The following is a 21,297-nucleotide window of genomic DNA, read 5'->3' as shown; positions in this document are numbered from 1 at the left end:
AGGTAGAGCAGCCACCACAAATTCCTATGGCAGAGGCAAGAAGTAAGAGCACATTGCTGGAGGGGTCACAGCAAGAGAGCCTCAACAGAGGGGGCATATCACAGGAGAATTGATGAACCACAGAAGGACCAGTGGAAGGTGTTGACAGTGTGCATGCCTGCATAGAAGAGACCACTGAGTATGGAAGCCAGTGTTATTCAGACACAAAAGTGGTGGTATATGAGCACTGGGGAATGGAGGGCCTGCCAGATGGCCACACAGTGGTTGTGGGCCATGATGGTGAGGAAAAGAAACTACATACACACAACAAATGTCCCAGAAGATCTGAGTTGTACACCCATCAACTGAGAGGGCCCTGTTTTCAGTGACAGCGTTAACACAGGCATTGGAGGCAGTGATAGAAATATAGCACATATTCATAATGCACAAATTCCTCAGGAATACAAGGGCCTGTGAAGGTTCTGGTTGACACGGGTGACAATGGTGATGAAAAGACTCCCAAACAGGCTGCCAAGTACTTCATAGGAATAGCATGGAGTGCAAGAACTTTAGTTTCCAGCCTTTAGCAAAGCCCATGAAGAGGAACTGAGAAATCATGGTGGAACTGACCATTTGCTAGAAATTCTGGTTGACTGGGAAGGCAGAAAGACAAAAAGTAGGACACATAGTATGATAAAATCAACTTCATATATTTTTCTTGAAAGTTTTGATTTCTGTCTTACACAATTGTTTTTTGTGTATAGGTGTACTATTGGTCTTTTGATTTGCATAACCACACCTGAGTTAATAATATATCAAACTGCTAAGGATAAAGTATTTCAATTAGTTATCTGAGCAAGACCTACAGAAGTGAAATTCACTGACTTCTATCATAGTCAGCCTATGATATTTATTGTTTTAATGAAGATTGAATTACTTGATATGTGTAAAATGCCTGTAAGGGAGTAAATTTCAGTAATAGTTAAATTTTATTAGGAGTTGGACAACCCATTCAGCCTGGACATTGATATGTAGCAGAGATCTAACAGTTGCCTTCATTAGGTGCTCTGTTGTTATCAGCAACAGTCATTTCGTAACATTTATCTTCTTCAGACATGTGCAGATATTGAGATCAATAGTTTCCACACCTTTATAACACTTGACAATGTCATACCATCTAAGCATGAGATCGGTAAAGCATATTGTCTTGAGTGGCACAGGTTCAGACAGAACCAGCTCCATGTATGGTGTCTTTCCGCAAGTCCAGACTTTTACTGATGCTATTTTAATCATAAAAGCAGTGAGCTTCATGGAGTTTCCAAAAAGAAAATTCACTTTAGTACAACTGGCTCTCTCAGTAGTCAGAGCCATTGGTACACAGGTGCAAGTGAATCCACACGTCTGTCAATATTGCAAACCATACATAATAGTATACTTAATATATACATGTTATAGATTAAAATTTTCATATCCAACAAAGTAACATTTAACATCAAAAGAAAGAGGACATGAAAAGCAGTTAATGAACCAGTCCAAGGAGAGCAACATGGACAAGAAGAATATCTTGGGCTGATCTGCATGATCATCAACATCTTTCAAAAGAAAATGCCAGGTGCTGACCACAAGTGACAGCAAGATGGTGTCTATAGAGATGGCCTCACCTAGCTGGTGAAGCCCTGCTCTTTTTATCACCCTTCAGTCCTCTGGTGAGGACTGGTAGTAAAGGGTTACATTCTTATCTGGTTGGGTGTAGTCTCTGAACATCTGGTGCCTGCTGACATCATGCCCTTTGATATACTAGATGGAGTCTTTTTCTTAGATTTGGTGAAAAAATAATTGTGGGTTTGGACTATGAATTTTAAATCATTATAACACATTTATTGATCAAAATAGTAACCATTACAATCAACACGTTTTTGTCAGTGAGGAATAAGTTTGTTTTTTCCTGTAGTGTAAAAAGCCATGCTTTGGGATTCCATAAACTCTTGGAAAGTATTTTCTGCATCCCGCTGGTTGTGGAAGCATTTTCCCTGCAAACAGTTGTTGAGAGGCTTGAAGAGGTGGTAGTCGATTGGCAAGAAGTTAGGTGAATATGGCAGATGAGACAAAACTTCATAGCCCACTTAATTCAACTTTTGAAGTGTTGGTTGTGTGATGTGTGGTCAGGTGTTGTCATGGAGAAGAATTGGGCCCTTTCTGTTGGCCAGTGCTGGCTGCAGGCATTGCAGTTTTTTGTGCCTCAACTTGAATCTGACTTATTTATAGCTTAAAACATTTTTCATAATTCCATATTTGCCTCCCATGATTCCACTGGAATCCTTTTCAATACTAATATTTCATGACCCTTGCCCTGTCCATCACTGCCCAGGTCATCTCCACTTACATTTTTTTAAATTTTTTTGAGACAGAATCTTGCTTTATTGCCCGGGCTAGAATCAGTGCTGTGGTGTCAGCCTAGCTCACAGCAACCTCAAATTCCTGGGCTCAAGCAATCCTCCTGCCTCAGCCTCCCCAGGAGCAGGGACTACAGGCGAAAGCCACCACACTCAGCTAATTTTTTGTTTCTATTTTTAGTTGCCTGGCTAATTTTTTTCTAATTTTAGTAGAGACAGGGTCTCGCTCTTGCTCAGGCTGGCCTCGAACTCCTGACCTCAAGGAATCCTCCCACCTTGGCCTCCCAGAGTGCTAGGATTACAGGTGTTAGCCACGTGCCCAGACTCCATTTACTTATTTATTTGCCGTTTCCAGCAGATTATTACAAAATCCTTAAAAGCCTCTAGCATGGATTGATTCCGATTCTATTTTTTTGTTCTGTTTTGTTTTCCTAAAGCTCTGCTTGTCATAATGTTTCTTAGTTCATGCTTTTACCTGCATAAAGTTTAAGATTCCTCTGTCTGTAAAATGGTTTTTCTTAGTCATGACCATTCTTTTCATTACATTTTCTTTTTCCTAAAGGTATCATCTATATATCATATTAATATTAATATAATAGATTTTTGGCACTACTGATCATACCACTTTTGAAAGACCTCTTACCAGTTAAATCCCATGAGTGACATAAATGGTTATATCCCCCACCTTATCCAACCTTTTTCCTCTTCAGCATCTTCTCACATTAACCACCATCTCCCTCAGGAAAGTCACTTTTCTTATTAGCTTTCTAGATCATCTCTGAAAATGCATGTGTTCCACAAGGCTGTATGTGTGAGTAGACAGCCCAAGTTGTTTATAAGTTACATTTCACGAGACTGGAATATTTTTTGTCTTGCAAAATCTATATGCAATATATTTTTCTGTCCCTAATTCTCATTCTTCTCCATACAAACCTGAAGTCCTCACCTGAGTACACTCCTGATTCTCAAAATAAACCTAAACTGGTCTCTGACTGTGCCACTTTCCTTCTTTGCCTGTAATATCATGCTCTTCCCTTACCATCTATCTAGTCGTTAAATCCAACTCAAATACCGCTTTTGCTTTGACCCTTCCTAATAATTTCAGATTTATTCTTCTACCTACATTTTGTTTAAAATTTAAATTTTATATTGAATTATAGGAATGTTGCATGTGTTTGTCACCCACACATTTGTGTAAATTCTTTGAATTTTTTACTGAAATTTTTTTAACTTTTAGTACCAAGTACATGGCTACACATGTGACAGTTAATAAAGAAATGCATTTTAATGTAACTGATTGGCCACTAAAATTCTTCCTTATCCTACTTATTTACAAATGACTAGGTCCAAAATAAGGTATGTTCTTTCCCAATCTCCATAAATCAATATATTGAATGTAGGTTTGAAGTAATAAAACTCATATCCCTTGTGAGAAGTACAGGCTAAAGTCTTAGTTTTTCAAAAGATATTTACTGATTACACACAACCATCTAAAAGCTGTTCTGACAGTGAGGTTTTAGTGGAAGAAGGAAATTATTACTATTTTTAATTGCTTGTTTTCTGTGAGGAGGTAAATACTACAATATATAAGAACACAAATAAATGTGAAAATTTTGGTTAGTAATGGGTGACAAGAAAAGCAAATATTTTTAAAACCCTGCAAGCCTTTCACTCTATCAAAAATATTACATGGAAAGGTCAGATATGTCTTTAAAACCTGGATGGTAGCATAAAGCTGTGGAGACATTTTCTTTTTTTACACTGAACTACCTACCACTTTTTTGTTTCACTAATAGAACTTAGTAAATTGTCCACTAGCTAGTTTGAATTAATTAAACATACTTGAGGTATTTTTTTGTTTATATGAGCAAGTTACAACTTGGAATTGCGTTTTTTATGTATTTGACTTTGTTTTCCATGTATCATTCTTACAGGGAAACTCTAGCTTACAAAGCAACAGACTGAAGTCATATGTAAAAACCAATTTGCAAATTACCATCCAATTCTTACATAGGACCTCCAATAATTTTGACAAATAAAAATATAACTACTTTATGCACATGTATGTTTTTTAATAAAAATATACTGACTTTTGAAAATTTTTTTAAATTTTGACCATGATAAGTTTAGAGAGACTTATGGAACTTAAACCATCTTAGGTGTAAGGCATGACAGATATTTATTGAAAATTTCCTAGTACAAGCAGAAAGGAGGAGTTACAAATAAAACAAAGATTAAATAGAAATGAAAGAAAGATAGCAATAAGGAGAAGATAGCATATTCCTGAATGCCACAAATATTCAAAGGGATTTTTAAAAATGTTTTCCTCTGTAATTGGTAAGAGTGGAAGGTTTACACTTTTCCTTTTGTTGTTATTGGTATTTGTAAATAAGAAAATATTCAATATTCTTTACAAAAATTAAAAAGGATTATTTTAGTTGTGAGATTAAAGATCGTAACAATTTTCTAAATTAGATTTGCCACATTAAAAATATTAACCATTGTTATACATAAACCTTTGAGAAATATTTAGGTACACTTCATTACATACTCACATTCAAAATGTGCATGAAAAAGTTGTACACTATTATTCCCAAATATTTATAAATTGTACACACTTTCATGCCCACACACCCACATAATACACTTTTAGTATAAAAATATTAAAATGATTTGAAAAGACAAAAGGATAGTGATCAAAACTAAAAAGTGAAATTAATTCATTACATTTCAATAAATTTTTATAAAATATAAAAATATTTTTATTTATTATCTCTGTATCTACCTACAAACTGTTTTTCAATTTTTTTTTTTTTGCTTTAATATTGGTGTTCTTGTCTTTCTGGAATGTCTACATACATAGTTCTGTGTGTTTTTCAAGTTGATGTTAAGTAAAGTTTTCTTTAAAAAATAAGAATTGTTAATCAGTAGAGGCAGCATAAAACAATCGTCAGCCATGATTTAATTTTATATAAAAATAAAAATATGATAAGAATTCTGCCTACTTGCTATTTGCTTGAAAGAATTAACTATTTCCTTACTAGTTTGACCTAATCTCTTAAGGAAATTTTTTAATTGTTTCACAGAATAAAATAAGTCTGTGACATTGCATTGAGACTCTAACCACAAAGTATTTACTGGTGAGTAATGTATGTTCTTAACCTGGGGAAGAGAACAAAGTTTCTCTTTGCAGCTTCTCCAACTCAAGGTCTGATTAATGGTTTAAACAAATTTTCTACGTAGCCATTTTTAAGAATGTCTTCAGTTGAAAAACGTACCATTCTTATGTTGTCTTAAAAGGTCAATTATGTTGTGCTTTATATAAAATGTGGCATGTCCATGCCATCACCTGCAAAGCCTCTGGGAACAAAGCCTTGAACATCCAGTGACAGGAATATGCCCAAGGATCACTTCAGACAGAAAAATGTTTGTCAGAGTACAGGTGATAGAGGACCCAATTAAAACACAAGTGGGGTTGAACACACAGAAATACATTTACCTTTGCATGAGCGTAAATGATTCATTTTGAGTCAATTTTGTACAGGTTCGTGCTAGGAGTCCAGCTTCATTGGTTCTGCATGGTTGATACCCAAGTTTTCTAGCACTATTTGTTGACAACTCTTCCCCCCTCCCACTGAAATGCATCTACACCCTTGTTCACAATCAATTGTTAGCTCAGGCTCCCTAGCGGACCCGCTGTGACCCTTGCTCTGGTGGCCAGATGTTGCTGCTGCCTCTTTGTGCCGCAGTGGGACTCACATAGCTAGTGTCCAGACGGAATATAGTGAAAAATACAAAAGGACAAAATTATAAAACCTGCCAAATACCTCTCCGAATTGGAAAAGAGCCTCTTGCTTGCTTTAGTAGAAAATTCTGAATATGTGCTAAAACGTAAGAAAAGTGATGCGATATAGGAAATACTGCCCTCAAGCGACACACTTGGCCAGCGCTTGCCACGCATGCAACTCTTAGCTGAATGCAAGGAGCGTGCCATGGCGGTTTTCCACACAGCTGAAGTGCTGGAGAACTTCAAGCCTGGCACCAAAACAATTACAGACGGTGAAAGGAAACAGAAAGTGAAGCGCAGAGTCAGCCCACTTCTGAGTACCCACATCCTGGGAAAGGAGAAGATTGCCAACAGGATGCCCTTGAGCAGCTCTACTTCCTGCAGCATCAGTGATGGGGGGAGGAAGAGGCCGAATACCGCCCCATGCTGCAGCCCAGAATCATTTGCTGCTTCTTATAGAGAACTGTTCAATGACGAGAAAGAGTTCGTTGCTTCCCAGTATGTGAGGGGACTGCTCCACGTGTTATTAAGCTGTCAGAATAACTTCCAATAAAAACTACAGGAGCAAAATCTCCCAGGAAGGTGCTTTTAAAAAGATGCGTGAGGAAGAACCCCATCAACCAATTTCCATCTTACAACTGATACAAATGAATGAGGTGCAGGTGGCCAAAATAGAGCAGGTAGAGCCAGAGTGTGAGATGGCAGAGGAGGCACACAGGATAGAAAATAGAAGTTCTCAATAAAATGATACATTGGGAAAGGAAACGATGAACTTTTACAGGGGAATGATAGCCTGTTTCCTCATTTAACCAGCCCTTTCCCAATTCACTCTAAGACTTTGGAGGTGCCTCTTTTGTAAGTAACCTGTTGGCAAAGAAACTCTGGAACATGAACTAGCAGTCAGTAACCTGGAACAGAGCTACAGCCAGGCAAATTAGAGTGGTGTAGTCTCTTATTTAAGAATACATTCACGGAAACACCTGCACCCTATGTACCCCTTAAATGGTAAAGAAGCTCTTAGAGTCTTCTGAAAATTATCACCGAGTATTATTATTCTGAAAGTAATGTTTCTTAATTAGAATTCATACAGGAACCACGTGTGAGTATTTTTGTATTTTTTTAATCAAATGCAAGTGTGACTATAAAAAAATCAATCGACAATAATTATATGGGTTTATTTGTGGACTCTCAGTTGTATTCCATATATTTACTTTTCTACCCATTTGCCATTACCACAGTTTTGATTCTGCAGTTTTGTAATATATTTTAAAACTGGAAAGTGTGAGTTCTCATACATTTTTCTATTTTTCGTATTTTTTTTTTTTGGCTATTAGGTGGACAATTCCATATGTATTTGAGAATATACTTTCCCACTTCTGGAAAGACAGGCACTTTTTAAAATAGGGAATACATTGACTATATAGATCACTTTGTGGAGTATTGCCATCCTAACAATATGAATTTTTTAATCCATGAACACTGGGTATAATTTCATTTATTAGGCTGTTCTTTAAGTTTTAGAAATATTTGTAATTTTCAGCATTCAATTATTTCACCTCCTTGATTAAAATTATTCCATAGTTCAATAGTATTTTCTATTCTGTGGAATTGTTTTCTTAATTTTTACTTCAGGTTGATTATTGCTGGTATATAGAAACATCATGGATCTTTGTATGTTAATTTTGTGTCCTCCAATTCTACTGAATTGTTCATTAGCTCTGATAAATTTTTATGGATTATTTGAGTTTTTCTAAAGCCAGTATCATGCCATATGTAAATAGCAAGAATTTTACTTTTTCTTTCTCAATTTCAATGTTTTTTTTTTATTTTTCCTGCCTAATTTCCCTGATTATGTCTTCTAGTGCAATGTTGAATAAAGTGGAGAAAAGTGAGCATCCTTCTCTTGTTCCCAATCTTAGGTGGTGTGGAGGAATTTTAGCCTTTACCCATTGACTTGTTAATTTTTTTAATAAATGTTCTTTTTCCAATTTCTAGTTTGTTGACTGCTTTCATCAAAAAGGTTTTTTTTTTTGTTTGTTTTGTTTTTTGTATACCATGGAGTACTACTCAGTGATAAAAAACAATGGTGATATAGCACTTCTTGTATTTTCCTGGATAGAGTTGGAACCCATTCTACTAAGTGAAGTATTCCAAGAATGGAAAAATAAACACCACATGTACTCACCAGCAAATTGGTTTCACTGATCATCATCTAAGTGCACATTCAGGAATAACATCGATCGGGTGTTGGGCAGACGTGGGTGGGGGAGGGCATGGATGTATACATACATAATAAGTGTGATGCGCACTGTCTAGGGGATGGACACGTTTGAAGCTCTGTCTTGGGGGGGAGCAAGGGCAATATACATAACCTAAACTTTTCTACCTTCACAATATGCTGAAATAACAATAATAATAAATGTGTATATATACACACACATATACGTACACCTCTTCATATAACAGAATGGATTCAAAGTAGATTTGTCAGGTGTCAATAAAAAAAAGAAAAATGTGGGTTTTTTTTTTTTAATTTTTAGAGAGAATTCTTACTATGTCGCCCTGGCTGGAGTGCAATGGCTTCACAGGCACAATGTAGAGAGCACTGCAGCCTTCAACTCCTCTAGACCCAAGTAATCCTCCTATCTCAGCCACCTGAGTAGCAGGGACTACAGGTATGTGCAACCATACTGGCTAAGAGATTTTGTTGTTATTTAAATGCTTTTTCTGCATTTGCTGATTTGCTGTGTGTGTTTTCCTCCTCAATTCTATTATTGTGTTATTAAATTAATTGATTTTCCTATATTGAATTAATCTTGCATTCCTGAAATAATTCCACTTGCTTTTTGTGTATTATCCTTTAAATATATTGTTTGATTCAATTAGCTAGTATTTTGTTCAGGCTCTTTTGCACGTATGACCATAAGGAATATTGATCTCTAATTTTCTTTTGGTGTCTTTATCTGTATTTCAGATCAGGGCAATTCTGGCTCCACAGAATATATTTGGAAGTGACCTTACCTCTTCTATTTTTTGTAAGAGTCTGAGGAGGATTTTTAAAAATTCTGAAATATTTGGTAGACTTAACCAGGAAAGCCATCTGGTACTGTTTTTCTTTGTTGGGAGTTGCTCTAATATATTTGAATGATTTCTTTTTCTGATTCAGCCTCTTTATATTTTATAGGTTTGTTTCTATTTTCTGTTTCCTCATCAGTCACTTTCAGTAATGTATGTGTTTATAGAAGTTTGTTCATTTCATTCAGGTTATCTCTTTGTGCAACTGCTGATAACATTCTTCTATAATCCATTTTATTTCTGTAAGGTATTTATTAGTGTCTCCACTTTCATTTATGATTGTAAATATTCATATCTTCTCTTCTATATTCTTGGTCAGTGTACCTACATATTTATCAATTTTGTTAATCCTATCAGAGAATTAACTTTTAGTTTTGTTCATTTTCTCTAATGTTTTTCTCCTCTCAATTTTATTTGTCTTCACTGTAATATTTATTAGTCCTTTGTTCTATTAGGCTTGGGTTTCATTTGCCTTTATTTTTCTAAGTCCTTCTATTGTAATATACGGTCATTCAAGACATTTCTTCTTGTTTCATATAGGCATTCACTGCTTTAACCATCCCTCTAAGCACGGCATTCACTGAATCTATGTTCTGTTATATTGTGTTTTCATTTTTATTTCCCTCTCAGTATTTTCCAATTTCTTTCATATTATCTTCTTTGTTTCATTGATTGCTTATGACTGTGCTGTTTAATTTCCTATTTACGAAGTTTGCATTTTTCCTTTTGTTTTTGATGTCTGGCTTCATTCTATTGTGGTCAGAGAAGATACTTGTTATAACTTCCGTCGTTTTACATTTCTTGTCCCTTATTTTCTGCTCTAATATGTGGTCTAACCTGGAGAATTTTCCATCTGGGCTTGATAGAAATGTGCATTATGCTCTGTGGAGGAATTTCTTTATGTCTTCTCTATTTGGCTGGTTTATAGCACTTTTGAAATCTTCCTTTCCTTACTGATCTTCTGTCCAGATCATCTATCCATTAAAGAAAATGGCGTATTAAAGTTTCCAACCTGTATTGTAAAATATTTTTCTTCTCTCCATTTTGTCAATACTTGTCTCATATATTTTGGCGTTCTGTTGCTTGGTGCATAAATGTTTGTAATTGTATCTTTTTGATGAATCAATTGTTTTTTCAATAAATAATGGCCTGTATCTTTTATAAAAGGTTTTGGCTTAGAGTTTATTTTGTCTGATAATAACATAGACACCTAAAGTTGCATGGAATATGTTTTTCTATCCTTTCACTTTCAACATATATACATATATATATCTTTGAATATAAAATATAGCTTTTGTAGATAACACATACTTGGATCATTTTGTTGTTTGTTTAAAATACATTCCTCCAGTATCTTCCTTTTCATTGCAGAGTTTCATATGTTTACACTTAATTAATTACTGATAAGGAGGAACTTATCTATGCTATTTTACTATTTGTTTCCTGTGTACCTCTTACCTTTTTTTTCTTTATTCCCTCCATCACTTCCTTCTTTGCATTCAATAAAGTTTTGTAGGGTACTATTTTGATTTCCTTCTCATTGGCTTTTATTTGTATTCTGTTGAAATTTCTTAGTGGTTTATATGTGCTTGAATTTAACATTATAAATTTATTAAATCAAGATTGAGGCCACTAGCTGCTGCTAATTGGCTTGCTCCCTGGCAAACCGGAGGCCTCTGCTCTGGCTCCTAGCTCCCACTGAGTGGCGGTGGACTCTCACTCAGGCCGATGGCAGTGGCTTCAGCAGTGCCCCGTCACAGGCAGCGGGGCCAGGGGTGGTGGTTCTGGCCAGGCTGCAGGGAAGTGGCACAGCTGGAGGGCTGCCAATTCGAGTACCTAATTACCAAGCACTCGGCGACCATCAAGTGCATCTGGTGGCAGGGCTCAGTGGATGTGAGCATGGGCCACTCAAGCTTCATCTCCCAGTGCCACCTCGAGATCTTGACGACCCTGAGCAGCAGCGCTGGCCATGACTGGACAGCCTGGGACCCACTGCCTACACAGCCCAGGCCTAAAGTGGCGATTTCCAGTTGCATTGCCTTGGCCAGAAGCGTGTTTGTGGACAGGTGTTCCAGAGGCACCGGGTGCCGCTGCTGCAGCTACCAAGCTTCATGCACCAGGTTTCCAAGCACAGACTTCAAATTAACTTTCACTTCCCTATCCGGCCAGAAGAAGAAGAAGCAAAAGGTGCCCGAGTCCCCAGCGAAGGCTGTGCAGCCGCACCTCTCGCCTCTGACCATCAACATTCCAAACACCATGGCCCACCTCATCATCTCCCTTCCCTCCCCAGCGGGAACTATCAGTGCTGCCAACTCCTGCCCATCCAGCCCCCCGGGAAGTGGAGTCTTCAGGTTTCAAAATGGGCCCACTGATGCCATCCGACCTCAATTTAGTGGCTGAAAACTCGCACCCAGAAAATGAAAAGGAAGCTTCCGGTGGAGGAAGCCCAAAGGATGATTCAAAGCCACCTTATTCCTATGCACAATAGTACAAGCAATTACAATGGCTCCTGGTAAACAACTCATCCTAAATGGAATTTATATGCACATCACTAAAAATTATCCTTACTACAAGACTGACAAGGAGTGGCAGAATTCAGTTCCCAACAATCTCTGTCTGAATTGTTATTTCATCCAAGTACCACAGTCCCAGGAAGAACCAGGCAAAGGCTCATTCTGGAAGGTAGAGATCCTGCCTCTGAAAGCAAATTAACAGAGCAGGCTTTTAGGAAAAGGCAGCCTAGGAGTGTACCTTGCTTTAGAACCTCTCTGTGACCACTCTCTTCTAGGACCCTCTCCCAGTGTCGCTGGAGTAGTGTCTGCTCACTGCAGTGGCCCCAGAGCCCTGAGAGCCTGTGGAGGGAAGCCTTGGCAGCCCATCGGGAGCCTGAGCCTGGCAACTCACACCCCAGACTTGCCATCATCCAAGAAGCCTAGTTTGCCCAAAGCTCACCAGAGTCACCTCTGTCCAGCCAGCTGGTCTTAATCACCATTCAGTGGCAGCTACTACAGGTGGCTAAGACTACTGCCTACACTGCTGCCACACTAGTGACCACTGCAACATGGTGACCTAGTGACCTTCCAGCCACCCTTCGTGCAGACAGTTCATGTCCTCCACCAGATACCAGCAGTGACAGTCACCAGCATGGCTGGACTGGCCCCAGCGAACACCTACACTGTCTCAGAACAAGCTGTAGTCACTCAGACAGCTGTGTTGGCCTCTACTAGGGCCCAGCTGCAAGAGAATAGAAATCACAGGGAAGTAAAAGTAGAACCTGTTGCTGCAATTAGCCATGGCACATTAGGTGCTGCCAGCCAGATCATTCAGATGTCACAGACTACCTCTGTCCAGATGGTCACTGTAGTAGCGTTATAGCAAGTGTTACAGTGTGTGGTTCCAAGGACAAACCAAGCGGCACACAGGGAGTCAGAGAATCAAGGTTTATTTGCTGGCGGGCTCAGAGCAGAGTTACCACCAAGTTCTGAGCCCGCCTACTGAGTTTTTTCCACTCTTATTAGGTCGGGGTGGTCCGAGGGGTGGGGTCTCAGGTGGCTGATGCAATAGGTGAGCATGATTACAGAAGCCAGGTAATAGGTTAGTGTTAGATTGATGAGGATCTTCATTATCAGTACAACAGACACCTCTAGGTCAACACCAGCTACCAGTAAAAAGTGTAATGCAAAACAGGACTCCTGTGGTACCAATCCCCTGCAGTCCACTGCCAGGTGAACAATGACGCGAGGAGTCCTTCACACGTGCTGGAGACCCCCGCATCATCATCTGCCAGGACAGCAACCAGCCTGGGCAGCCAGGGCTGAAGCGAATCAAAACAGAAGACTGCCAGAGCGTCGTCATCACCCTGAGTGTGGACACGTCACGGGCAGCTGTGAGGAAAAGGGTGTTAAAAACTAGCGACTGGGAAAGTTTTTCTTACTTTAAAATATCAATGTTGTGTTCCCAAAGGGGACATTGCCTCTCACCAATACTAGGAGTGCGCTCTCTCTCAGTGGGTAAAGGGCCCTGGGTTTGGTCTTCACCTCTCAGTACTGAAAATACAAAACCCATGTGGCCTGAAAACTCCTTAATTTACAGGCAGAAGTCACACTTGAATAAAAACCACACACAACAACACCTGGTACTTGAGACAGTGTCTCTCCTGCTGAGCGCTCCCTGGGCTACTGCCTTCGAGTGAAGCTTTTAACTACCAGTGAAAAACCACGGCCCTTCCTGGAGGACCAGGCATCTCCCTGTGAGGACGGTACAGTGTGGTCAGCGGTCAGGGGCAGGTGCCAGCGGACCTCCAGGGACTCGGCCGCCTGCAGAGACCAGGCAGGACCACCCTCCCATCCGCCCCCCACCATGTCCCTCGCAGTACTCACCGCTGGTACTGGCAGGCAAGACGGTATTTTGTTTTCACATGTGTAATTATATTTCGAAGTGCGTTTTCTTTACACAATAATGAGGTCTGTGACATTTCACATCACTGCATTTCTACTCTGGAAATTTTGTAAATCATACAGGATCTTTCATTTGGATTTCATTTGGGGAAAAGAAACAAAGTAGTTTTGTGTTTTTGTTGTTTTCAGCCTATGGAATGATTTCTTTATCTTGTTCAGGTGGAGCTAGTTTATGACACTTGCAGATTTTCCAAGTTAGAGCAGTTGCTTGGTGAATTTAATCCACCTCCATTGCAGTGCGTAGGACAGAAGACTAATGCTGAGGCTGCATGTGACCGTGAGAATTCAGGGACAAGCTGGTGCTGGGAAAGAACTGCCCGGTCTCATCCGAGCTGCACTTAACTGTTCTCTTTCTTGCTGTTTTTTGTTGTTTGTTTCTTTCTGTTAACTTTGTCCCTGGCAAAATTTTCCATTCTAAGTAAAACCAGTCTCCTAAGTATTGTGTATTTAAAACAACAGAGCCATTACCACTACATTTGGGGGAAAAGACTCAGTCTCTTATCACAAGCATTTTCAAACAAAGATCACAGATTTCTCCATAGTGTGTTATTACAGGTTTAGTCGCCAGCTCAAGGCATCATCTGACCAGCTGTCTTCTCAGTTATATTGCACTTGTCCCCACTCCAGATGGGAGCAGCCATGCCAATGGAGCAAAGAGCTGAATGTTAATTCTAGGGTCTAAGCAAGCACCCTGTGATTAAGCACTGGAAACATTTAGGTTGTTTTCTGATTTGCAGTAAGAGACTTCCCTGACTTTTCAGAACTGAATTCAAAACTAAGGCTGACTTATCTCCTACCAAAATTGAAAAGGAGAGGAAAGGAAACAAGTGAGAGAATGAGAAGTTCCAACCTCCCCCCACCCCCAGCCTCAGCCCAGACTCCATAGGAAAAAACCATTCTCCTTTCCAGACCTTTCCAGAGTGTTCTAGGCATTAGGACAGAGCAGCAGTGCAAATAGAAAAAGGATGTTAGCATTATTTTGAATTTTTAGTGTCATTATCATAATGTTATTTATTTAAATGTAGTAATTTTGGTATTTAACTTTTTTAAAGAGAGGAAAAAAATACCTGTATCTTCCTGGTGGAAAGAAATGGCTCAGAATGGTAAATTTAGGCAATTTTAGGAATGTTTATTAGTTACATAAAGATAAAATGTGATTTAAAATATCTAGGTTGATTATATACCAACTTGGCATTGGTAGCATGCAAAAGCTCTGCTTCTTACACATCCACCTTAGCTTATTGTTGCACAAGTGACATTGTCATTCACGCTGTGCCTATTAACATGAATTTATAAAAATTCATGTTTGTCTTTTAAATAATATAGGAAATGAATAAAAGGACTAGTTATAAGCCAAAAATACAATAGTATAGGCTATTATATTTACCTTTGTAGTTTATTTCTCTGTTTGTCATATTACTTTGAGTTTCTGCCTAGTGTCCTTTCATTTCTGGCCAGAGGACTCCCTTCAGCATTCCTTGTAGGGCAGGTCTACTAGCAAAGAACCTCCTAAGTTTTATCCATCTTTGAATATCTCAATAGCTTTTTTTTCATTTATGAAAAAGGATAGCTTTGTTGGATATAAAATTCTATATTGATATATATTTTTTTCTTTCAGCACTTTACAAAATGCTATTCACTCCCTTCTGAACTTGTTTCTGATGAGAAATATGCTGTTAATTTTATTGAGAAAAATTTGTATAGGATGATTCTCTTCTGTCTAGCTGCTTTCAAAATTCTGACTTTCAACAATTTGATGATCATGTGCATTGGTATGAATATGTGTTTATTCTCTTGGAGTTTCTTGAACTACTTGATGCACATATTTTCTTATTTAAATTATGATATTGTCTGTAATATATTAACAGCTTTAAAAGAATTAGCTTAAGTTCAAAGAAATTTGGCATTTCTAGTATTTTTGTTACTGATTTTCTAGGTAAATTATATTAAGGTAAAGAAAGTACACTCTAATCAATTTGAATCATTTGGAATTTTTTAAGGCTTACTCTCCCATTCACCATATGCTCAATTTTGGTAAAATTTCCATGTACATTCAAAAAGATTGGATTGTTCAAGGGTGCAATAAACATATATATTTATGTTTTATATTGATTAAATAAATGTATATAATATATTAAAGTACACATGTATTTATGATAATATATTAAATATATTTTAATGTCTATTTAACAAGTATTTAATATACTTGTAGAAGCAGTGATAAAAAAATCTTCCATCAAAGAAAAGCCCAGAACATGATGGCTTCACTGCTGAATTCTAGAAAAGATTTTTAAAAATTAATACTATCCTATTGTAACTATTTCAAAAAATCAAGGAGAGGAATACGTTCCAACTCATCCTATGAGGCCAGTATTACCTTACACTAAAATTAGACATAGACAAAACAAGAACAATGACAGGCCAATGTCTCTGATAAACATAGGTGCCAAAATTCTCAACAAAATATTAGCAAACTGAATTCAACACACGAGAAGAGTCATTCATCATGATCATGTTGAAAACAGCCCAGAGATGTATTTTTTTTTCACTGAAGCTAACTCTCCTATCAATGCAGTCAATCCCATCCCACTTCTGGAGATCACTGTTCCAACAATTACCTCTCTTTGAACACTTTCCCCCTCTCTGCCAGAGATTTTCCCCAAGATGAATGTGTCCCTTTTGTTCCCATCCCATTCCCCACAACTCCTGAGATGTTTCCGCTCATTTGCTCACAGAAAAATGCTCTGGTGCCAGCTTCTCATCTCCTGTCTCTTCTTAACCAACTCCATCTGACCCCTGTCACTGTCATTCTCCTGAGACTCCTCTTGCCAAGGTCCTTCGTGTCTTCACACTTCTAAAGCAGAGCTCTTTTTCCAAACACACAACTTCCCAAGTCTGCCCTAATAATGGAAAGGGCATTGCCATTGACTAGTTGCTGGGGCAAATACCTACATGAGTTACCCTGCTCCAACCTGTGAGCAATTCCTCCATCAGGAGTCTGTCTGCTTTTCATTCTGAGCCACCATTTGTCACTGCTCAGTTTTATCACCAGACTTTCTTCCTAACCCTCTTCTCTGCCTACATGCTGACTCCCAACTATGGTCTACTCTCCCCTGAGCAGTCAGCATAACCTCTTAAATTAAGGCCCTTCACTCCCCTGCTCAAGATCTACCAAAATTTACCCATCAAACTGGAATAAAAACCGAACTTCTTCCCATGCCCTGAAAGCCACAAGGCCCTGTGAGCTACGGCAGGAGTTCCCAACCTATAGTGAATTGTATAATTATTTCATTATATATTAAAATGTAATAATAATAGAAATAAAGTACACAATAAATGTAATGCATTTGAATCATCCTAATACCATCATGGCCCCACCCCCACAGTCCATGGAAAAATGGTCTTCCATGAAAATGGTCCCTGGTGCCAAAAAGTTTGGGGACCACTGAGCTACAGCATTGCCCATGTGACCTCCTCTCCTCCTTCTTTCCCTGATTCCTCACTCAGACCCCACTGGCAACCTTGCTGTTTGTTCCTTGAACACACATGAAACACATTCCTGTCTCAGACTCTTGGCACTTTTTCCACTGAGTGTAATGCTGGAGCTCCTTACCTTCCTTGCTTTGGTCAGGTCACTGTTCAAATGTGGCCTCTCGGGAGAGGCTCTTTCTGATGATTCTACCTAAAATAATGAGCACCTCCAATCACTGTATCTTGTTCCCTGCTTTGTCTTCTTGATATTTCCCACCACCTGGGATATTTGTATACCTGAAAAATACTTAATGTCTTCCTCACTAGATCATAAGCTCATAAAGGCAAGAACTTTGTTCCACCTGTGCTCTCCTCTACCCCATCACTTAGCAACTTCTTGGCAGCATTAGCATTATGACCATAGCCTCTCTTATCTTGTCTCCTTTTATCACGCTTTCCTAGTTTTCCTCCTCCCACTCTAGCTGCCCCTCTGGGGACTTGTCCCTTAAATTATGATAGTCCTTAGAAATCTATACTCTGTCTACTTTTATTCTATAGACTTTCTCTACATGTGAACAGCTACTCTTACTCTTCATTCCTTACCGCTAGCTCAGATTCCTGCTCCAGTCCCATATATCTAAATGATGACTACACAGGGCCCCTCTGCTATCTCACAGGCACATCAAGCTTCCCCTGTTTGCAATGAACTTCCCCGTCTCCCAACCCAGCTCTCCCTCCTGCATCGCTTATCTTTCCGCACGTGGAAGCACCACCCATGCTTCTCTCCAGCAGGTGCTAAGTGTCCCCAAATGGCTTGCAGCTTCATGGAAAGGCCTGTGTCTGATCCAGTGCCCACTGAGGGGTTTCTATTCAAGTGCACAGCAGAAGCCTCCTCTCCTAAACCCTTGCTGGATGCTACAGGAGTAGGTACTGACCTAAGTATTCTGTCCCTCTGGGTCACGCAGTTTGACTTCTCTTTACAGGTTTGCTGTGGGGAGGAGAAAAACAATCCCAAGTACTTGAATAGGATTTGTCATTCCAAATGATGAAGAATTAACACAGGAATTCTGCATAAATGATGCAACTGTCAGGACACAGCTATAGTTTAGCAAGCTAACTAGCAAAGTCTTTGTCCAAGTTCTACTTGTACCATATTCCTGGGCAACTTCCTGAGCAGGCACAAGAAGTCATCAGGAAAAGATTAACACCCATGATCCAAGGAACAAAGTCTTTAAGGAAGGAGTTCTCAGTCACAGCACCCATCGGAATAGCCTGGGGAATATAGTCTGTGACTCAGCTTAGACCTACGCTGTACTCAGTCTCTGCCTATGGAGCAGATGGTTTTATTTTTTTTTTTTTTTTTGAGACAGAGTCTCACTCTGTTGCCCAGGCTAGAGTGAGTGCCGTGGCGTCAGCCTAGCTCACAGCAACCTCAAACTCCTGAGCTCAAGCGATCCTCCTGTCTCAGCCTCCCGAGTAGCTGGGACTACAGGCATGCGCCACCATGCCCGGCTAATTTTTTCTATATATATTTTTAGCTGTCCATATAATTTCTTTCTATTTTTTTTAGTAGAGGTGGGGTCTCGCTCTTGCTCAGGCTGGTCTCGAACTCCTGAGCTCAAACGATCCGCCCACCTCGGCCTCCCAGAGTGCTAGGATTACAGGCGTGAGCCACCGCGCCCGGCCTGGAGCAGATGGTTTTATTCCTGCTCCCCATCCCCGCAGCATGCTGTGTGTGCGTGTGTGTGTGTGTGTGTGTGTGCACTGCAGGTGCATTTGGGCAATGGGTTGTTGGGGGAGAATTCAGAAATCTCTCTTGCTGTACTTTTTATTTTTTTATTTCAGCTTATTATGGGGGTACAAAAGCTCAGGTTATATATATTGCCCTTGCCCCCCCATCCCCCTGAGTCAGAGCTTCAAGTGTGTCCATTCCCCAGACAGTGAACATCGTACTCATCATGTAGGTATACACCCATCCCCTCTCCCCACCCCCCACCTCTGTCCGATACCCAATTGGTGTTATTTCCAAATGTGCACTTAGGTGATGATCAGGGAAACCAATTTGCTGGTGAGTACATGTGGTGCTTATTTTTCCATTCTTGGGATACTTCACTACATAGAATGGGTTCCAATTCTCTCCAGGAGAACAAAAGGGATTCTATATCACCATTATTTCTTATAGCTGAGTAATACTCCGTGGTATTTATCTTGCTGTACTTAATAGCAATTGTTTTGTGATGAGAAAAACAATGGCAACATCTTACACCATAATGATTGTTAAACTCGTATGCATGTATTTACTTTCCTTTGATAGATTTTTTTCTTAAAATTCAGATGTTAATTTCAGGAATCTACTTTTATTTCTAAAGATGCTTTATAAATAATAAATATCTTACAAAAGCTATCGATGCACCTGGAGCTGTTAGCTTTATGTCACTGAAAAAATATGAACATATGTGTAAATAAGTTTGTGTTCAGGATCATCCTTGAAGTATTCCTCCAGAACATTTCCTCAGAGAAAGAAGAAAAGATGCAATATAAGTATCTATTGAAGAAAAAAATTTAAGTACTCTTAAGACATCAGTTTTCACATTTCTGCCCTTGTATCCCTTAGAATGATTTTGGTTGGGTGACATGTCTTTTAGGCTTTTAAATATAAACACCGAGAACTTAAATACTATAATGATTCAATGCTCCTCACCATTCATTGGAAACTGGCATTAGACACGCCCAAGAAATTGGCACTGAGCATGCTCAGAAAATTTTTATGTTCCTTTCTACTTCTTCCTGACAGAACCTATGGAAATTTAAGCTATTTTTAGGCTCAAAGTCTTATATTGATCATATGTCATGCTTATCTGCAATAAACTTTCAAAAAAACATTTTTAGTTTCTTGTAAACACCAGGCTCTAAGCCGGCACTGTCCAGTACAATTGTCACTAGGCCCATGTGTCTACTGAGCACACAAAAGTGGCCACTATGTGCCTGACGAAGTGAATTTTTAGTTTTCTTCATTTTAATAGATAAATTATTTTCTAATTCTTTTTATAGATGTAATCCATGTCAGGACTAGCGATAAATATTTATATTGTTTGATGCTATTGAAAATTATCTTTTAAAAAGATACATTTTCTTGAATTTGGATGCTACATTTACTCAGTTGCCTCAATAATTAAAGGAACCTACAAGTCAGTTCTTACTCTAGCATATCCTTTTTACATCACTCCTTTTATAAGATGATTATGTACCGCATGAGTTGGGGAAGAAGACTTAAAGAATGATGATTTTGATTTTAGTATGGTATAAACACACAACTCTAGGAGAGAAACATATAGCCTCAAAAAAGTAATACTGTGAGTGGCTGTGAATTCTCATGAAAAATATCTATTTGCATCTCTATAAAATAAGAATGTTCACTTACAAGTTAATCCAGGAATTGTTACTATCTTAGTAAAATATCTGCTGGGAGTGAGGGGGAGTGGAGGGAGATGTCTAACCTTCAACAAAGCAAACAGCTTTGCAAATTCTCTTCCTGGCTTCTGGCCTCCAGAGCGTTCCTGACCTCTTTTTACTCAGCACATCAAGTCCTGTTCTCTGGAGTCTTCTACAGTGACCTGCCAGAGTTGCCCTTAAGTATTGACCCTCCCTGACAGGTATTGATAATAAACCAAATATATTTTCACATCTCTAACCTTGCACTGGAACACCAAGAGCATTTTACAAAGCAGTGGTGTTGGGCAATAAAGTCTTCAGAACTTTATTGAATCTGAATATGAGATTCAGATATCCCAGGTTTTTCCTCACTTTAGTTCTATTATCTTCTTATCGTGGATTTCTTGCTTCTTTTAAGTAGTCTGAGTTAAAAACTCAAATGCTTCTTTTATTTTAAGAGAACCATCTTTGATGAACTTTAAAAGTTCATAAAACTAACATATGAGCATTATTTTAAAGCATCACTTAAACCAGTGATTCTCCGATTGTGGTGTGCCAACCTCTGGAGATCCCCTAAACCCTTTTCCAGGAGGCCCATAGGGTCAAAACTGTTCTTATAAGAGTGACAAGACATTGCCTGCTTATTCACTGACATTTGTAATGACTGTATAAAAGTATACATGGGTAAAGCTGTTGATTTCTC

This window comes from Eulemur rufifrons, chromosome 30, assembly GCF_041146395.1.
Source record: "Eulemur rufifrons isolate Redbay chromosome 30, OSU_ERuf_1, whole genome shotgun sequence".
Classification (NCBI taxonomy): domain Eukaryota; kingdom Metazoa; phylum Chordata; class Mammalia; order Primates; family Lemuridae; genus Eulemur; species Eulemur rufifrons.
Note: the sequence above shows the minus strand (reverse complement) of the source record.